Source organism: Anser brachyrhynchus, assembly GCF_964034855.1.
Source record: "Anser brachyrhynchus genome assembly, chromosome: 3".
Taxonomy (NCBI): Eukaryota; Metazoa; Chordata; class Aves; order Anseriformes; family Anatidae; genus Anser; species Anser brachyrhynchus.
Window position 1 is genome coordinate 12,348,733 of NC_137696.1, and position 21,397 is coordinate 12,370,129.

Sequence of the window (21,397 nt, forward strand, 5' to 3'; positions counted from 1 at the left end):
TGGACTCACTGCACTGCATGCCCAGTGGTGCCAGTGCACTCTCTGGACTCACTGCACTGCATCCGCTCATGATCGGAGGATTCGGCAACTGAGTAGTCCCCCTCATAATCGGTGCCGCCGACATAGCATTCCCGCGAATAAACAACATAAGCTTTTGACTCCTCCCCCCATCATTCCTCCTACTACTAGTCTCATCCACTGTAGAAGCTGGCGCCGGCACAGGCTGAACTGTCTACCCTCCCCTAGCAGGTAACCTTGCCCACGCCGGAGCTTCAGTAGACCTGGCTATCTTCTCACTCCACTTAGCCGGTATCTCCTCCATCCTTGGGGCCATCAACTTTATCACCACAGCCATCAACATAAAACCCCCCGCACTCTCACAATACCAAACCCCACTATTTGTCTGATCCGTACTAATTACCGCCATCCTACTCCTTCTATCACTCCCCGTACTCGCCGCCGGTATTACAATATTACTAACTGATCGAAACCTAAACACCACATTCTTCGACCCCGCTGGAGGAGGAGACCCAATCCTGTACCAACACCTATTCTGATTCTTCGGACACCCAGAAGTCTATATTCTGATCCTACCGGGGTTCGGAATCATCTCACACGTAGTCACGTACTACTCAGGCAAAAAGGAGCCCTTCGGCTACATGGGAATAGTCTGAGCCATACTATCCATCGGCTTCCTAGGATTCATCGTCTGAGCTCACCACATGTTTACAGTAGGAATAGACGTTGATACCCGAGCCTACTTTACATCAGCCACTATAATCATTGCCATCCCTACCGGAATCAAAGTATTTAGCTGACTAGCCACCCTGCACGGAGGAACAATCAAATGAGACCCCCCCAATACTATGAGCTCTAGGATTTATCTTCCTATTTACCATCGGAGGATTAACAGGAATCGTTCTTGCAAACTCTTCCCTAGACATCGCCCTGCACGACACGTACTACGTAGTTGCCCACTTCCACTACGTCCTATCCATAGGCGCCGTCTTTGCCATTCTAGCAGGATTTACTCACTGATTCCCACTACTCACTGGGTTTACCCTACACCAAACATGAGCAAAAGCCCACTTCGGGGTAATATTTACAAGAGTAAACCTAACGTTCTTCCCCCAGCACTTCCTAGGCCTAGCAGGAATACCCCGACGATACTCGGACTATCCCGACGCCTACACACTATGAAACACCATTTCCTCCATCGGCTCCCTAATCTCAATAGTAGCCGTAATCATACTAATATTCATCATCTGAGAAGCCTTTCCGGCCAAACGAAAAGTCCTACAACCAGAACTAACTACCACAAACGTTGAATGAATCCACGGCTGCCCTCCCCCATACCATACTTTCGAGGAACCGGCCTTCGTCCAAGTACAAGAAAGGAAGGAATCGAACCCTCACATGCTGGTTTCAAGCCAACTGCATTAACCGCTCATGCTTCTTTCTTATGAGACGTTAGTAAACCAATTACATAGCCTTGTCAAGACTAAATCACAGGTAAAAATCCTGTACATCTCATGTGGCCAACCACTCCCAACTAGGATTCCAAGACGCCTCATCACCCATCATAGAAGAACTCGTTGAATTCCACGACCACGCCCTAATCGTTGCCCTAGCTATCTGCAGCCTAGTTCTCTACCTTTTAGCCCACATACTAACAGAAAAACTCTCGTCCAATGCTGTAGACGCCCAAGAAGTAGAGCTGATCTGGACAATCCTACCTGCTATCGTCCTGGTACTCCTCGCCCTCCCATCCCTACAAATCCTCTACATAATGGACAAAATCGATGAACCAGACCTCACCCTAAAAGCCATCGGCCACCAATGATACTGAAGCTACGAATACACAGACTTCAAAGACCTATCATTCGACTCCTACATAGTGCCCACCCCAGACTTACCCAACGGCCACTTCCGACTGCTAGAAGTTGACCACCGCGTAGTTATCCCAATAGAATCCCCCATCCGCGTGATCATTACTGCAGGAGACGTACTCCACTCCTGAGCAGTCCCAACGCTCGGAGTTAAAACAGACGCAATCCCAGGCCGACTAAACCAAACTTCATTCATTACCACCCGGCCTGGGATTTTTTACGGACAATGCTCAGAAATTTGCGGGGCTAATCACAGCTACATACCCATTGTAGTAGAATCAACCCCACTCCCACATTTCGAGGCCTGATCGTCCCTTCTATCATCATCCTAATCATTAAGAAGCTATGCAACAGCACTAGCCTTTTAAGCTAGCCAAAGAGGGACTTCCCCCTCCTTAATGATATGCCACAGCTTAACCCCGCACCATGATTTTCAATCATAATTATAACCTGATAAACCCTAGCACTCCTCATCCAACCAAAACTACTAGCCTTCACCACAACCAACCCCCCATCAAATAAGACCTCCCTCACTACCAAACCCACACCATGATCCTGACCATGAACCTAAGCTTCTTTGACCAATTTTCCAGCCCCAATCTATTTGGCATCCCCTTAATCCTACTATCCCTACTCTTCCCAGCCCTACTATTCCCGTCCCCAAACAACCGATGAATCAACAACCGCCTTTCTACTATCCAAACATGACTCCTTCACCTAATCACAAAACAACTAATAGTCCCACTCAACAAAAATGGCCACAAATGAGCCATAATATTTACATCCCTAATAATCATACTTCTTACAATCAACCTTCTAGGCCTCCTTCCATATACATTCACCCCAACCACCCAACTATCTATGAACATAGCCCTAGCCTTCCCACTATGGCTCGCCACACTACTAACAGGCCTACGAAACCAACCATCAGCCTCTTTAGCCCACCTATTACCCGAAGGTACCCCTACACCCCTAATCCCCGCACTAATCCTGATCGAAACAACCAGCCTACTAATCCGCCCCCTAGCCCTCGGAGTCCGCCTTACAGCCAACCTTACAGCAGGACACTTACTCATCCAACTCATCTCTACAGCCTCCATTGCATTAATACCCACCCTTCCTGCAGTATCCATCCTAACAATAATCATCCTACTACTCCTAACCATCCTAGAAGTAGCAGTAGCCATAATCCAGGCCTACGTCTTCGTGCTCCTTCTAAGCCTATACTTACAAGAAAACATCTAATGGCACACCAAGCACACTCATACCACATAGTTGACCCAAGCCCTTGACCAATCTTCGGGGCAGCCACCGCCCTACTCACAACCTCAGGATTAATCATGTGATTCCACTACAACTCATCCATACTACTAACCCTAGGCCTCATCTCAATACTCCTAGTAATACTCCAATGATGACGAGACATTGTACGAGAAAGCACCTTCCAAGGCCATCACACTCCCACAGTCCAAAAAGGCCTACGATACGGCATAATCCTTTTCATCACATCCGAAGCATTCTTCTTCTTAGGGTTCTTCTGAGCGTTCTTCCACTCGAGCCTGGCCCCAACCCCAGAACTAGGAGGCCAATGACCCCCAACAGGAATTAAACCACTCAACCCGATAGAAGTCCCCCTACTAAACACAGCCATCCTACTAGCCTCAGGCGTTACCGTAACGTGAGCCCATCACAGCATCACAGAAGGAAACCGAAAACACGCCATCCACGCCCTAACCCTAACGATCCTCCTGGGATTCTACTTCACAGCCCTACAAGCAATAGAATACCACGAAGCCCCATTCTCAATCGCCGATAGCGTCTACGGATCTACCTTCTTCGTTGCCACTGGATTCCACGGACTCCACGTAATCATCGGATCCTCCTTCCTGACCGTCTGCCTCTTCCGACTGATCAAGTTCCACTTTACATCAGACCACCACTTCGGATTCGAGGCAGCAGCCTGATACTGACACTTCGTAGACGTCATCTGACTATTCCTCTACATAACCATCTACTGATGAGGATCTTGCTCTTCTAGTATATTAATTACAATTGACTTCCAATCTCTAGAATCTGGTATAAACCCAGAGGAGAGCAATGAACGCACTCATGTTCATATTCGCCCTATCATCAATCCTAAGCGCCGCCCTAACCGCATTAAACTTCTGACTCGCCCAAATAAACCCCGACTCAGAGAAACTCTCACCGTACGAATGTGGATTCGACCCACTTGGATCTGCTCGATTACCATTCTCAGTCCGATTCTTCCTCAGTAGCCATCCTGTTCGTCCTATTCGACCTAGAAATCGCCCTCCTACTCCCCCTGCCATGAGCCGTCCAACTCCAATCCCCCCTAATGACCCTCACCTGAACTGTAGTGATCCTCCTTCTCCTAACACTCGGACTGGCCTACGAGTGAATTCAAGGGGGCCTAGAATGAGCAGAATAACAGAAAGTTAGTCTAACCAAAAAGATAGCTGGTTTCGACCCAGCAGATTACAGCCAACCCTGTAACTTTCTTATGTCGCCCCTACATTTAAGCTTCTACTCAGCCTTCATTTTCAGCGGACTAGGGCTAGCCTTCCACTGAACCCACCTAGTATCCGCCCTACTATGCCTTGAAAGCATAATATTATCGATATTCGTAGGCCTATCAATATGATCCATCGAAAACCAAGTCTCCTCATTCACCATGGTACCAATTCTCATGCTAACCTTCTCAGCGTGTGAGGCGGGCACAGGCCTGGCCATCCTAGTAGCCTCCACCCGCACACATGGCTCCGACCATCTACACAACCTAAACCTCCTGCAATGCTAAAAATCATCCTACCCACAATCATACTTCTTCCAACAGCCCTGCTGTCTCCACCAAAATTTCTATGGACTAACACCACCTTATACAGCCTCCTAATCGCTGCCCTAAGCCTACAGTGATTAATCCCAACCTACTACCCCTACAAATTTTTATCCAACTGAACAGGAATTGACCAAATCTCATCCCCCCTCCTAGTACTATCCTGCTGACTACTCCCACTCATAGCAAGCCAAAACCACCTGCAACAAGAACCCCTACAACGCAAACGAATCTTTATCTCAACCTTAGTCGCAGTCCAGCCATTCATCCTACTAGCCTTTTCCACCACAGAACTAGCACTATTTTACATCTCATTTGAAGCAACCCTCATTCCCACCCTAATCTTAATCACCCGATGGGGGAACCAACCAGAACGCCTAAGCGCTGGCATCTACCTGCTATTCTACACGCTAGTAAGCTCTCTACCCCTGCTAATCACAATCATACACCTATACGTGAAAATTGGCACCCTGCACCTGCCAACCCTACAACTAACCCACCCAACCCTATCCACCTCATGGACAGGAATACTATCAGGTCTAGCACTGCTCATAGCATTCATAGTAAAAGCCCCACTATACGGCCTACACCTCTGACTGCCAAAAGCCCACGTAGAAGCACCCATCGCAGGCTCAATACTCCTCGCCGCCCTACTACTAAAGCTAGGAGGATACGGAATTATACGAGTCACTCTATTTATGGGCCCACTGTCCAACCTCCTGCACTACCCCTTCCTAACCCTGGCCCTATGAGGCGCCCTAATGACTAGCTCAATCTGCCTACGACAGACAGACCTAAAATCACTAATCGCTTATTCATCCGTTAGCCACATAGGCCTAGTTATCGCCGCAGGAATAATCCAAACCCACTGATCATTCTCAGGGGCAATGATCCTAATAATTTCCCATGGACTAACTTCCTCCATACTATTCTGCCTAGCCAACACAAACTATGAACGTACGCACAGCCGAATTCTACTACTCACACGAGGCCTACAACCTCTCCTACCACTCATAGCTACCTGATGATTGCTGGCCAATCTAACAAACATAGCCTTACCCCCAACAACAAACCTCATAGCAGAGCTAACCATTATAATCACCTTATTCAACTGATCTGCCTTCACGATCATCCTAACAGGAATCGCAACCCTACTAACCGCCTCCTACACCTTATTCATACTACTAATGACCCAACGAGGCTCAATCCCCTCCCACATCACATCTATGCAAAACTCAACCACGCGAGAACACCTGCTCATAACACTCCACATTATCCCAATATTCCTCCTAATCCTCAAACCCGAACTGATCTCCGGAATCCCCTCATGCAAGTATAGTTTAAACCAAACATTAGACTGTGATTCTAAGAATAGAAGTTCAAACCTTCTTACCTGCCAAGGGGAGGGTTTAACCAACAAGAGCTGCTAACTCTTACATCTGAGCCTAAAACCTCAGCCCCCTTACTTTTAAAGGATAACAGCAATCCACTGGTCTTAGGAACCACCCATCTTGGTGCAAATCCAAGTAAAAGTAGTGAACCCCACACTACTAATCAACTCCCTCACACTACTCACGCTGACAATCCTCCTAACCCCAATCATCCTGCCATTTCTATTTAAAAACTTTAAAAACACCCCACAAGCCACCACCCGCGCTGTTAAAACCGCATTCCTAATTAGCCTAGCCCCTACAACCGCATTCATCTACTCGGGAGTAGAATCTGTCACCTGCCACTGGGAGTGAAAATTCATTATAAACTTTAAAATCCCCCTGAGCCTAAAAATAGACCAATACTCAATAACATTTCTTCCAATCGCCCTATTTGTAACATGATCAATCCTACAATTCGCCATATGATACATGGCCTCAGAGCCATACGTAACAAAATTTTTCACCTACCTACTGACATTCCTAGTCGCCATACTCCTCCTAACAACCGCAAACAACATATTCCTCCTATTCGTAGGCTGGGAAGGAGTACGAATCATGTCCTTCCTTCTCATCGGCTGATGACAAGGCCGAGCAGATGCCAACACCGCCGCCCTACGAGCCGTAATCTACAACCGAATCGGAGACATCGGACTGATCCTGAGCATAGCATGACTAGCTTCAACATTCAACACCTGAGAGATCCAACAAGCCGTACACCCCCACCAAACCCCAATCCTCCCCCTCATAGGATTAATCCTCGCAGCCGCAGGAAAATCCGCCCAATTTGGACTCCACCCATGACTGCCCGCAGCAATAGAAGGCCCCACCCCAGTATCAGCCCTACTGCACTCCAGTACCATAGTAGTAGCCGGAATCTTCCTGCTCATCCGCATGCACCCCCTGCTAGCCACCAACCAGACAGCCCTAACTGCCTGCCTATGCCTAGGTGCTCTATCAACCCTATTCGCTGCCACATGCGCCCTAACCCAAAATGACATCAAAAAAATCATTGCTTTCTCAACATCCAGCCGACTAGGACTAATAATAGTCACTATCGGACTAAACCTCCCACAACTAGCCTTCCTACACATCTCAACCCATGCCTTCTTTAAAGCCATATTATTCCTATGCTCAGGGTCTATCATCCACAACCTAAACAGAGAACAAGATATCCGAAAGATAGGAGGCCTACAGAAAATACTCCCAGTCACTACTTCCTGCCTAACCATCGGAAACCTGGCGCTGATAGGAACCCCATTCCTAGCCGGATTCTACTCAAAAGACCTCATCATCGAAAGCTTAAACACATCATACCTAAATACTTGAGCCCTACTCCTAACCCTTATAGCCACAGCATTCACCGCAACCTACAGCATCCGCATAACCATCCTAGTCCAAGCTGGACAAACCCGAATCCCCCCAATAGTATCAATAAACGAAAACAACCCACTAATCACCGCCCCCCTAACCCGACTCGCCCTAGGCAGCATTACAGCAGGAATAATCATTACCTCTTTCATCACACCAACCAAAACCCCCCCAATAACCATACCCCTTATCACCAAAACCGCTGCCATCCTCATAACAATCCTAGGAATCATCCTAGCCCTAGAACTATCGAACATAACACACACCCTCACTCACCCCAAACCAAACCCCCTCATAAACTTCTCCTCTGCATTAGGGTACTTCAACCCCCTAGTACACCGATTCTTCTCCAAAAACCTACTAGAAAAGGGACAAAACATTGCCCTACACTTGATCGACCTCTCCTGACTCAAAAAAATAGGGCCAGAGGGCCTTGCTGAACTACAAGTAGCCGCAAGCAAAGCCGCAACCTCAATACACACAGGGCTAATTAAGGCCTACCTAGGATCCTTCGCCCTCTCCATCCTGGTAATAATCCTAATAACACACAGACTCACTAATGGCCCCTAACATCCGCAAATCCCATCCCCTACTAAAAATAATCAACAACTCCCTAATCGACCTACCCGCCCCCTCCAACATCTCTGCCTGATGAAACTTCGGCTCCCTTCTAGCCATCTGCTTAGCCACACAAATCCTAACAGGCCTGCTACTAGCCATACACTACACCGCAGACACTTCACTCGCCTTCTCCTCAGTAGCTCACACATGCCGAGACGTCCAGTACGGATGGCTCATCCGCAACCTCCACGCCAACGGTGCTTCGCTCTTCTTTATCTGCATCTACTTACACATCGGACGAGGCCTCTACTACGGCTCCTACCTATACAAAGAAACCTGAAACACAGGAGTAATCCTCCTACTCACCCTAATAGCAACTGCCTTCGTAGGGTATGTCCTACCATGAGGACAAATGTCATTCTGAGGGGCCACCGTAATCACCAACCTATTCTCAGCCATCCCGTACATTGGGCAAACTCTAGTAGAATGAGCCTGAGGAGGATTCTCAGTAGACAATCCAACCTTAACCCGATTCTTCGCCATCCACTTCCTACTGCCCTTCCTAATTGCAGGAATCACCCTAGTCCACCTAACCTTCCTACACGAATCAGGCTCAAATAACCCACTAGGAATCGTATCAGACTGCGACAAAATCCAATTCCACCCATACTGCTCCATTAAAGACAGCTTAGGGCTTACCCTAATAATCACCCCTCTAATAGCACTAGCCCTATTTTCACCGAACCTCCTGGTTCTTGGAATCCTAGTTGGGAGTGGTTGGCCACATGAGATGTACAGGATTTTTACCTGTGATTTAGTCTTGACAAGGCTATGTAATTGGTTTACTAACGTCTCATAAGAAAGAAGCATGAGCGGTTAATGCAGTTGGCTTGAAACCCATCCCCAGTGGTGCAAGTGCACTCTCTGAACTCACTGAAGTGCATCCCCAGTGGTGCCAGTGCACTCTCTGCACTCACTGCACTGCATCCCCAGTGGTGCCAGTGCAATCTCTGGACTCACTGCAGAGCATCCCCAGTGGTGCCAGAGCACTCTGTGGACTCACTGTAGTGCATCCCCAGTGGTGCCAGTGCACTCTGTGGACTCACTGCAGTGCATCCCCAGTGGTGCCAGTGCACTCTCTGGACTCACTGCACTGCATCCCCAGTGGTGCCAGTGCAATCTCTGGACTCACTGCAGTGCATCCCCAGTGGTGCCAGTGCACTCTCTGGACTCACTGCACTGCAGCCCCAGTGGAGCCAGTGCACTCTCTGGACTCACTGCACTGCATCCCCAGTGGTGCCAGTGCACTCTCTGGACTCACTGCAGTGCATCCCCAGTGGTGCCAGTGCACTCTCTGGACTCACTGCACTGCATCCCCAGTGGTGCCAGTGCGCTCTCTGGAGTCACAGCACTGCATCCCCAGTGGTGCCAGTGCAATCTCTGGACTCACTGCACTGCATACCCAGTGGTGCCAGTGCACTCTCTGGACTCACTGAAGTGCATCCCCATTGGTGCCATTGCACTCTCTGCACTCACTGAACTGCATCCCCAGTGGTGCCAGTGCACTCACTGGACTGACTGCACTGCATCCCCAGTGGTGCCAGTGCGCTCTCCGGAGTCACAGCACTGCATCCCCAGTGGTGCCAGTGCACTCACTGGACACACTGTACTGCATCACAGGTGGTGCCAGTGCACTCTCTGCACTCACTGCACAGCATCCCCAGTGGTGCCAGTGCATTCACTGGACTCACTGGACTGCATCACCAGTGGTGCCAGTGCACTCTCTGGACTCACTGCACTGCATCCCCAGTGGTGCCAGTGCACTCTCTCGAGTCACTGCACTACATCACCAGTAGTGCCAGTGCACTCACTGGACTCACTGTACTGCATCATCGGTGGTGCCAGTGCACTCTCTGGACTCACTTCACTGCATCCCCAGTGGTGCCACTGCACTCTCTGGACTCACTGCACTGCAGGCCCAGTGGTACCAGTGCACTCACTGGACTCACTGTACTGCATCACCAGTGGTGCCAGTGCACTCTCTGGACTCACTGCACTGCATCCCCAGTGGTTCCAGTGCATTCACTGGACTCACTGTACTGCATCTCCAGTGGTGCCAGTGCACTCTCTGGACTCACTGCACTGCATCACCAGTGGTGCCAGTGAGCTCTCTGGACTCACTGCTCTGCATCCCCAGTGGTGCCAGTGTACTCACAGGATTCACTGCACTGCATCCCCAGTGGTGCTAGTGCACTCTCTGGACTCACTGCAGTGCATCCCCAGTGGTGCCAGTGCACTCTCTGGACTCACTGAAGTGCATTCTCAGTGGTGCCAGTGCACTCTCTGGGCTCACTGAAGTGCATCCCCAGTGGTGCCAGTACACTCACTGGACTCACTGCACTGCATCCCCAGTGGTGCCAGTGCACTCTCTGGACTCACTGCACTGCATCCCCAGTGGTGCCAGTGCACTCTCTGGACTCACTGCAGTGCATCCCCAGTGGTGCCAGTGCACTCTCTGGACTCACTGCAGTGCATCCCCAGTGGTGCCAGTGCACTCTCTGCACTCACTTCACTGCATCCCCAGTGGTGCCAGTGCACTCTCTGGACTCACTTCACTGCATCCCCAGTGGTGCCAGTGAAGTCTTTGGACTCACTGCACTGCATCCCCAGTGGTGCCAGTGCACTCTGTGGAGTCACTGAAGTGCATCCCCAGTGGTGCCAGTGCACTGCATGGACTCACTGCACTGCATGTCCAGTGGTGCCAGTGCACTCTCTGGACTCACTGTAGTGCATCCCCACTGGTGGCAGTGCACTATGTGGACTCACTGTACTGCATCCCCAGTGGTGACAGTGCGCTCTCTGGACTAACTGCAGTGCATCCCCAGTGGTGCCAGTGCACTCTCTGGACTCACTGCAGTGCATCCCCAGTGGTGCCAGTGCACTCTCTGGTCTCACTGCACTGCATCCCCAGTGGTGCCAGTGCAGTCTCTGGACTCACTGCACTGCATCCCCAGTGGTGCCAGTGCACTCTCTGGACTCACTGCAGTGCATCCCCAGTGGTGTCAGTGCACTCTCTGGACTCACTGTACTGCACCCCCAGTGGTACCAGTGCACTCACTGGACTGACTGCACTGCATCCCCAGTGGTGCCAGTGCGCTCTCTGGAGTCACAGCACTGCATCCCCAGTGGTGCCAGTGCACTCTCTGGAGTCACTGAAGTGCATCCCCAGTGGTGCCAGTGCACTCTCTGGACTCACTGCACTGCATGCCCAGTGGTGCCAGTGCACTCTCTGGACTCACTGCACTGCATCCGCTCATGATCGGAGGATTCGGCAACTGAGTAGTCCCCCTCATAATCGGTGCCCCCGACATAGCATTCCCGCGAATAAACAACATAAGCTTTTGACTCCTCCCCCCATCATTCCTCCTACTACTAGTCTCATCCACTGTAGAAGCTGGCGCCGGCACAGGCTGAACTGTCTACCCTCCCCTAGCAGGTAACCTTGCCCACGCCGGAGCTTCAGTAGACCTGGCTATCTTCTCACTCCACTTAGCCGGTATCTCCTCCATCCTTGGGGCCATCAACTTTATCACCACAGCCATCAACATAAAACCCCCCGCACTCTCACAATACCAAACCCCACTATTTGTCTGATCCGTACTAATTACCGCCATCCTACTCCTTCTATCACTCCCCGTACTCGCCGCCGGTATTACAATATTACTAACTGATCGAAACCTAAACACCACATTCTTCGACCCCGCTGGAGGAGGAGACCCAATCCTGTACCAACACCTATTCTGATTCTTCGGACACCCAGAAGTCTATATTCTGATCCTACCGGGGTTCGGAATCATCTCACACGTAGTCACGTACTACTCAGGCAAAAAGGAGCCCTTCGGCTACATGGGAATAGTCTGAGCCATACTATCCATCGGCTTCCTAGGATTCATCGTCTGAGCTCACCACATGTTTACAGTAGGAATAGACGTTGATACCCGAGCCTACTTTACATCAGCCACTATAATCATTGCCATCCCTACCGGAATCAAAGTATTTAGCTGACTAGCCACCCTGCACGGAGGAACAATCAAATGAGACCCCCCCAATACTATGAGCTCTAGGATTTATCTTCCTATTTACCATCGGAGGATTAACAGGAATCGTTCTTGCAAACTCTTCCCTAGACATCGCCCTGCACGACACGTACTACGTAGTTGCCCACTTCCACTACGTCCTATCCATAGGCGCCGTCTTTGCCATTCTAGCAGGATTTACTCACTGATTCCCACTACTCACTGGGTTTACCCTACACCAAACATGAGCAAAAGCCCACTTCGGGGTAATATTTACAAGAGTAAACCTAACGTTCTTCCCCCAGCACTTCCTAGGCCTAGCAGGAATACCCCGACGATACTCGGACTATCCCGACGCCTACACACTATGAAACACCATTTCCTCCATCGGCTCCCTAATCTCAATAGTAGCCGTAATCATACTAATATTCATCATCTGAGAAGCCTTTCCGGCCAAACGAAAAGTCCTACAACCAGAACTAACTACCACAAACGTTGAATGAATCCACGGCTGCCCTCCCCCATACCATACTTTCGAGGAACCGGCCTTCGTCCAAGTACAAGAAAGGAAGGAATCGAACCCTCACATGCTGGTTTCAAGCCAACTGCATTAACCGCTCATGCTTCTTTCTTATGAGACGTTAGTAAACCAATTACATAGCCTTGTCAAGACTAAATCACAGGTAAAAATCCTGTACATCTCATGTGGCCAACCACTCCCAACTAGGATTCCAAGACGCCTCATCACCCATCATAGAAGAACTCGTTGAATTCCACGACCACGCCCTAATCGTTGCCCTAGCTATCTGCAGCCTAGTTCTCTACCTTTTAGCCCACATACTAACAGAAAAACTCTCGTCCAATGCTGTAGACGCCCAAGAAGTAGAGCTGATCTGGACAATCCTACCTGCTATCGTCCTGGTACTCCTCGCCCTCCCATCCCTACAAATCCTCTACATAATGGACAAAATCGATGAACCAGACCTCACCCTAAAAGCCATCGGCCACCAATGATACTGAAGCTACGAATACACAGACTTCAAAGACCTATCATTCGACTCCTACATAGTGCCCACCCCAGACTTACCCAACGGCCACTTCCGACTGCTAGAAGTTGACCACCGCGTAGTTATCCCAATAGAATCCCCCATCCGCGTGATCATTACTGCAGGAGACGTACTCCACTCCTGAGCAGTCCCAACGCTCGGAGTTAAAACAGACGCAATCCCAGGCCGACTAAACCAAACTTCATTCATTACCACCCGGCCTGGGATTTTTTACGGACAATGCTCAGAAATTTGCGGGGCTAATCACAGCTACATACCCATTGTAGTAGAATCAACCCCACTCCCACATTTCGAGGCCTGATCGTCCCTTCTATCATCATCCTAATCATTAAGAAGCTATGCAACAGCACTAGCCTTTTAAGCTAGCCAAAGAGGGACTTCCCCCTCCTTAATGATATGCCACAGCTTAACCCCGCACCATGATTTTCAATCATAATTATAACCTGATTAACCCTAGCACTCCTCATCCAACCAAAACTACTAGCCTTCACCACAACCAACCCCCCATCAAATAAGACCTCCCTCACTACCAAACCCACACCATGATCCTGACCATGAACCTAAGCTTCTTTGACCAATTTTCCAGCCCCAATCTATTTGGCATCCCCTTAATCCTACTATCCCTACTCTTCCCAGCCCTACTATTCCCGTCCCCAAACAACCGATGAATCAACAACCGCCTTTCTACTATCCAAACATGACTCCTTCACCTAATCACAAAACAACTAATAGTCCCACTCAACAAAAATGGCCACAAATGAGCCATAATATTTACATCCCTAATAATCATACTTCTTACAATCAACCTTCTAGGCCTCCTTCCATATACATTCACCCCAACCACCCAACTATCTATGAACATAGCCCTAGCCTTCCCACTATGGCTCGCCACACTACTAACAGGCCTACGAAACCAACCATCAGCCTCTTTAGCCCACCTATTACCCGAAGGTACCCCTACACCCCTAATCCCCGCACTAATCCTGATCGAAACAACCAGCCTACTAATCCGCCCCCTAGCCCTCGGAGTCCGCCTTACAGCCAACCTTACAGCAGGACACTTACTCATCCAACTCATCTCTACAGCCTCCATTGCATTAATACCCACCCTTCCTGCAGTATCCATCCTAACAATAATCATCCTACTACTCCTAACCATCCTAGAAGTAGCAGTAGCCATAATCCAGGCCTACGTCTTCGTGCTCCTTCTAAGCCTATACTTACAAGAAAACATCTAATGGCACACCAAGCACACTCATACCACATAGTTGACCCAAGCCCTTGACCAATCTTCGGGGCAGCCACCGCCCTACTCACAACCTCAGGATTAATCATGTGATTCCACTACAACTCATCCATACTACTAACCCTAGGCCTCATCTCAATACTCCTAGTAATACTCCAATGATGACGAGACATTGTACGAGAAAGCACCTTCCAAGGCCATCACACTCCCACAGTCCAAAAAGGCCTACGATACGGCATAATCCTTTTCATCACATCCGAAGCATTCTTCTTCTTAGGGTTCTTCTGAGCGTTCTTCCACTCGAGCCTGGCCCCAACCCCAGAACTAGGAGGCCAATGACCCCCAACAGGAATTAAACCACTCAACCCGATAGAAGTCCCCCTACTAAACACAGCCATCCTACTAGCCTCAGGCGTTACCGTAACGTGAGCCCATCACAGCATCACAGAAGGAAACCGAAAACACGCCATCCACGCCCTAACCCTAACGATCCTCCTGGGATTCTACTTCACAGCCCTACAAGCAATAGAATACCACGAAGCCCCATTCTCAATCGCCGATAGCGTCTACGGATCTACCTTCTTCGTTGCCACTGGATTCCACGGACTCCACGTAATCATCGGATCCTCCTTCCTGACCGTCTGCCTCTTCCGACTGATCAAGTTCCACTTTACATCAGACCACCACTTCGGATTCGAGGCAGCAGCCTGATACTGACACTTCGTAGACGTCATCTGACTATTCCTCTACATAACCATCTACTGATGAGGATCTTGCTCTTCTAGTATATTAATTACAATTGACTTCCAATCTCTAGAATCTGGTATAAACCCAGAGGAGAGCAATGAACGCACTCATGTTCATATTCGCCCTATCATCAATCCTAAGCGCCGCCCTAACCGCATTAAACTTCTGACTCGCCCAAATAAACCCCGACTCAGAGAAACTCTCACCGTACGAATGTGGATTCGACCCACTTGGATCTGCTCGATTACCATTCTCAGTCCGATTCTTCCTCAGTAGCCATCCTGTTCGTCCTATTCGACCTAGAAATCGCCCTCCTACTCCCCCTGCCATGAGCCGTCCAACTCCAATCCCCCCTAATGACCCTCACCTGAACTGTAGTGATCCTCCTTCTCCTAACACTCGGACTGGCCTACGAGTGAATTCAAGGGGGCCTAGAATGAGCAGAATAACAGAAAGTTAGTCTAACCAAAAAGATAGCTGGTTTCGACCCAGCAGATTACAGCCAACCCTGTAACTTTCTTATGTCGCCCCTACATTTAAGCTTCTACTCAGCCTTCATTTTCAGCGGACTAGGGCTAGCCTTCCACCGAACCCACCTAGTATCCGCCCTACTATGCCTTGAAAGCATAATATTATCGATATTCGTAGGCCTATCAATATGATCCATCGAAAACCAAGTCTCCTCATTCACCATGGTACCAATTCTCATGCTAACCTTCTCAGCGTGTGAGGCGGGCACAGGCCTGGCCATCCTAGTAGCCTCCACCCGCACACATGGCTCCGACCATCTACACAACCTAAACCTCCTGCAATGCTAAAAATCATCCTACCCACAATCATACTTCTTCCAACAGCCCTGCTGTCTCCACCAAAATTTCTATGGACTAACACCACCTTATACAGCCTCCTAATCGCTGCCCTAAGCCTACAGTGATTAATCCCAACCTACTACCCCTACAAATTTTTATCCAACTGAACAGGAATTGACCAAATCTCATCCCCCCTCCTAGTACTATCCTGCTGACTACTCCCACTCATAGCAAGCCAAAACCACCTGCAACAAGAACCCCTACAACGCAAACGAATCTTTATCTCAACCTTAGTCGCAGTCCAGCCATTCATCCTACTAGCCTTTTCCACCACAGAACTAGCACTATTTTACATCTCATTTGAAGCAACCCTCATTCCCACCCTAATCTTAATCACCCGATGGGGGAACCAACCAGAACGCCTAAGCGCTGGCATCTACCTGCTATTCTACACGCTAGTAAGCTCTCTACCCCTGCTAATCACAATCATACACCTATACGTGAAAATTGGCACCCTGCACCTGCCAACCCTACAACTAACCCACCCAACCCTATCCACCTCATGGACAGGAATACTATCAGGTCTAGCACTGCTCATAGCATTCATAGTAAAAGCCCCACTATACGGCCTACACCTCTGACTGCCAAAAGCCCACGTAGAAGCACCCATCGCAGGCTCAATACTCCTCGCCGCCCTACTACTAAAGCTAGGAGGATACGGAATTATACGAGTCACTCTATTTATGGGCCCACTGTCCAACCTCCTGCACTACCCCTTCCTAACCCTGGCCCTATGAGGCGCCCTAATGACTAGCTCAATCTGCCTACGACAGACAGACCTAAAATCACTAATCGCTTATTCATCCGTTAGCCACATAGGCCTAGTTATCGCCGCAGGAATAATCCAAACCCACTGATCATTCTCAGGGGCAATGATCCTAATAATTTCCCATGGACTAACTTCCTCCATACTATTCTGCCTAGCCAACACAAACTATGAACGTACGCACAGCCGAATTCTACTACTCACACGAGGCCTACAACCTCTCCTACCACTCATAGCTACCTGATGATTGCTGGCCAATCTAACAAACATAGCCTTACCCCCAACAACAAACCTCATAGCAGAGCTAACCATTATAATCACCTTATTCAACTGATCTGCCTTCACGATCATCCTAACAGGAATCGCAACCCTACTAACCGCCTCCTACACCTTATTCATACTACTAATGACCCAACGAGGCTCAATCCCCTCCCACATCACATCTATGCAAAACTCAACCACGCGAGAACACCTGCTCATAACACTCCACATTATCCCAATATTCCTCCTAATCCTCAAACCCGAACTGATCTCCGGAATCCCCTCATGCAAGTATAGTTTAAACCAAACATTAGACTGTGATTCTAAGAATAGAAGTTCAAACCTTCTTACCTGCCGAGGGGAGGGTTTAACCAACAAGAGCTGCTAACTCTTACATCTGAGCCTAAAACCTCAGCCCCCTTACTTTTAAAGGATAACAGCAATCCACTGGTCTTAGGAACCACCCATCTTGGTGCAAATCCAAGTAAAAGTAGTGAACCCCACACTACTAATCAACTCCCTCACACTACTCACGCTGACAATCCTCCTAACCCCAATCATCCTGCCATTTCTATTTAAAAACTTTAAAAACACCCCACAAGCCACCACCCGCGCTGTTAAAACCGCATTCCTAATTAGCCTAGCCCCTACAACCGCATTCATCTACTCGGGAGTAGAATCTGTCACCTGCCACTGGGAGTGAAAATTCATTATAAACTTTAAAATCCCCCTGAGCCTAAAAATAGACCAATACTCAATAACATTTCTTCCAATCGCCCTATTTGTAACATGATCAATCCTACAATTCGCCATATGATACATGGCCTCAGAGCCATACGTAACAAAATTTTTCACCTACCTACTGACATTCCTAGTCGCCATACTCCTCCTAACAACCGCAAACAACATATTCCTCCTATTCGTAGGCTGGGAAGGAGTACGAATCATGTCCTTCCTTCTCATCGGCTGATGACAAGGCCGAGCAGATGCCAACACCGCCGCCCTACGAGCCGTAATCTACAACCGAATCGGAGACATCGGACTGATCCTGAGCATAGCATGACTAGCTTCAACATTCAACACCTGAGAGATCCAACAAGCCGTACACCCCCACCAAACCCCAATCCTCCCCCTCATAGGATTAATCCTCGCAGCCGCAGGAAAATCCGCCCAATTTGGACTCCACCCATGACTGCCCGCAGCAATAGAAGGCCCCACCCCAGTATCAGCCCTACTGCACTCCAGTACCATAGTAGTAGCCGGAATCTTCCTGCTCATCCGCATGCACCCCCTGCTAGCCACCAACCAGACAGCCCTAACTGCCTGCCTATGCCTAGGTGCTCTATCAACCCTATTCGCTGCCACATGCGCCCTAACCCAAAATGACATCAAAAAAATCATTGCTTTCTCAACATCCAGCCAACTAGGACTAATAATAGTCACTATCGGACTAAACCTCCCACAACTAGCCTTCCTACACATCTCAACCCATGCCTTCTTTAAAGCCATATTATTCCTATGCTCAGGGTCTATCATCCACAACCTAAACGGAGAACAAGATATCCGAAAGATAGGAGGCCTACAGAAAATACTCCCAGTCACTACTTCCTGCCTAACCATCGGAAACCTGGCGCTGATAGGAACCCCATTCCTAGCCGGATTCTACTCAAAAGACCTCAGCATCGAAAGCTTAAACACATCATACCTAAATACTTGAGCCCTACTCCTAACCCTTATAGCCACAGCATTCACCGCAACCTACAGCATCCGCATAACCATCCTAGTCCAAGCTGGACAAACCCGAATCCCCCCAATAGTATCAATAAACGAAAACAACCCACTAATCACCGCCCCCCTAACCCGACTCGCCCTAGGCAGCATTACAGCAGGAATAATCATTACCTCTTTCATCACACCAACCAAAACCCCCCCAATAACCATACCCCTTATCACCAAAACCGCTGCCATCCTCATAACAATCCTAGGAATCATCCTAGCCCTAGAACTATCGAACATAACACACACCCTCACTCACCCCAAACCAAACCCCCTCATAAACTTCTCCTCTGCATTAGGGTACTTCAACCCCCTAGTACACCGATTCTTCTCCAAAAACCTACTAGAAAAGGGACAAAACATTGCCCTACACTTGATCGACCTCTCCTGACTCAAAAAAATAGGGCCAGAGGGCCTTGCTGAACTACAAGTAGCCGCAAGCAAAGCCGCAACCTCAATACACACAGGGCTAATTAAGGCCTACCTAGGATCCTTCGCCCTCTCCATCCTGGTAATAATCCTAATAACACACAGACTCACTAATGGCCCCTAACATCCGCAAATCCCATCCCCTACTAAAAATAATCAACAACTCCCTAATCGACCTACCCGCCCCCTCCAACATCTCTGCCTGATGAAACTTCGGCTCCCTTCTAGCCATCTGCTTAGCCACACAAATCCTAACAGGCCTGCTACTAGCCATACACTACACCGCAGACACTTCACTCGCCTTCTCCTCAGTAGCTCACACATGCCGAGACGTCCAGTACGGATGGCTCATCCGCAACCTCCACGCCAACGGTGCTTCGCTCTTCTTTATCTGCATCTACTTACACATCGGACGAGGCCTCTACTACGGCTCCTACCTATACAAAGAAACCTGAAACACAGGAGTAATCCTCCTACTCACCCTAATAGCAACTGCCTTCGTAGGGTATGTCCTACCATGAGGACAAATGTCATTCTGAGGGGCCACCGTAATCACCAACCTATTCTCAGCCATCCCGTACATTGGGCAAACTCTAGTAGAATGAGCCTGAGGAGGATTCTCAGTAGACAATCCAACCTTAACCCGATTCTTCGCCATCCACTTCCTACTGCCCTTCCTAATTGCAGGAATCACCCTAGTCCACCTAACCTTCCTACACGAATCAGGCTCAAATAACCCACTAGGAATCGTATCAGACTGCGACAAAATCCAATTCCACCCATACTGCTCCATTAAAGACAGCTTAGGGCTTACCCTAATAATCACCCCTCTAATAGCACTAGCCCTATTTTCACCGAACCTCCTGGTTCTTGGAATCCTAGTTGGGAGTGGTTGGCCACATGAGATGTACAGGATTTTTACCTGTGATTTAGTCTTGACAAGGCTATGTAATTGGTTTACTAACGTCTCATAAGAAAGAAGCATGAGCGGTTAATGCAGTTGGCTTGAAACCCATCCCCAGTGGTGCAAGTGCACTCTCTGAACTCACTGAAGTGCATCCCCAGTGGTGCCAGTGCACTCTCTGCACTCACTGCAGTGCATCCCCAGTGGTGCCAGTGCACTCTCTGGACTCACTGCACTGCATCCCCAGTGGTGCCAGTGCAATCTCTGGACTCACTGCAGTGCATCCCCAGTGGTGCCAGTGCACTCTCTGGACTCACTGCACTGCAGCCCCAGTGGAGCCAGTGCACTCTCTGGACTCACTGCACTGCATCCCCAGTGGTGCCAGTGCACTCTCTGGACTCACTGCAGTGCATCCCCAGTGGTGCCAGTGCACTCTCTGGACTCACTGCACTGCATCCCCAGTGGTGCCAGTGCGCTCTCTGGAGTCACAGCACTGCATCCCCAGTGGTGCCAGTGCAATCTCTGGACTCACTGCACTGCATCCCCAGTGGTGCCAGTGCACTCTCTGGACTCACTGAAGTGCATCCCCATTGGTGCCATTGCACTCTCTGCACTCACTGAACTGCATCCCCAGTGGTGCCAGTGCACTCACTGGACTGACTGCACTGCATCCCCAGTGGTGCCAGTGCGCTCTCCGGAGTCACAGCACTGCATCCCCAGTGGTGCCAGTGCACTCACTGGACACACTGTACTGCATCACAGGTGGTGCCAGTGCACTCTCTGCACTCACTGCACAGCATCCCCAGTGGTGCCAGTGCATTCACTGGACTCACTGGACTGCATCACCAGTGGTGCCAGTGCACTCTCTGGACTCACTGCACTGCATCCCCAGTGGTGCCAGTGCACTCTCTGGACTCACTGCACTGCATCCCCAGTGGTGCCAGTGCAGTCTCTGGACTCACTGCAGTGCATCCCCAGTGGTGCCAGAGCACTCTCTGGACTCACTGCACTGCATCCCCAGTGGTGCCAGTGCACTCTCTGGACTCACTGAACCGCATCCCCAGTGGTGTCAGTACACTCTCTGGACTCACTGCACTGCATCCCCAGTGGTGCCAGTGCACTCTCTGGACTCACTAAACTGCATCACCAGT

The 21,397-nt window shown here is 49.5% G+C and overlaps 1 long non-coding RNA gene across 1 annotated transcript; it reads right to left on the reverse strand.

The window, feature by feature from the left end:
- Nucleotides 1–2,593: 2,593 nt before the first annotated feature.
- Nucleotides 2,594–20,245, reverse strand: LOC308191489. The gene is made up of 2 exons (XR_013948045.1): nucleotides 14,513–20,245; nucleotides 2,594–3,256 (listed from the first exon to the last, which is right to left on the reverse strand). It is a non-coding gene; the product is annotated as an uncharacterized lncRNA (long non-coding RNA).
- Nucleotides 20,246–21,397: the final 1,152 nt, after the last annotated feature.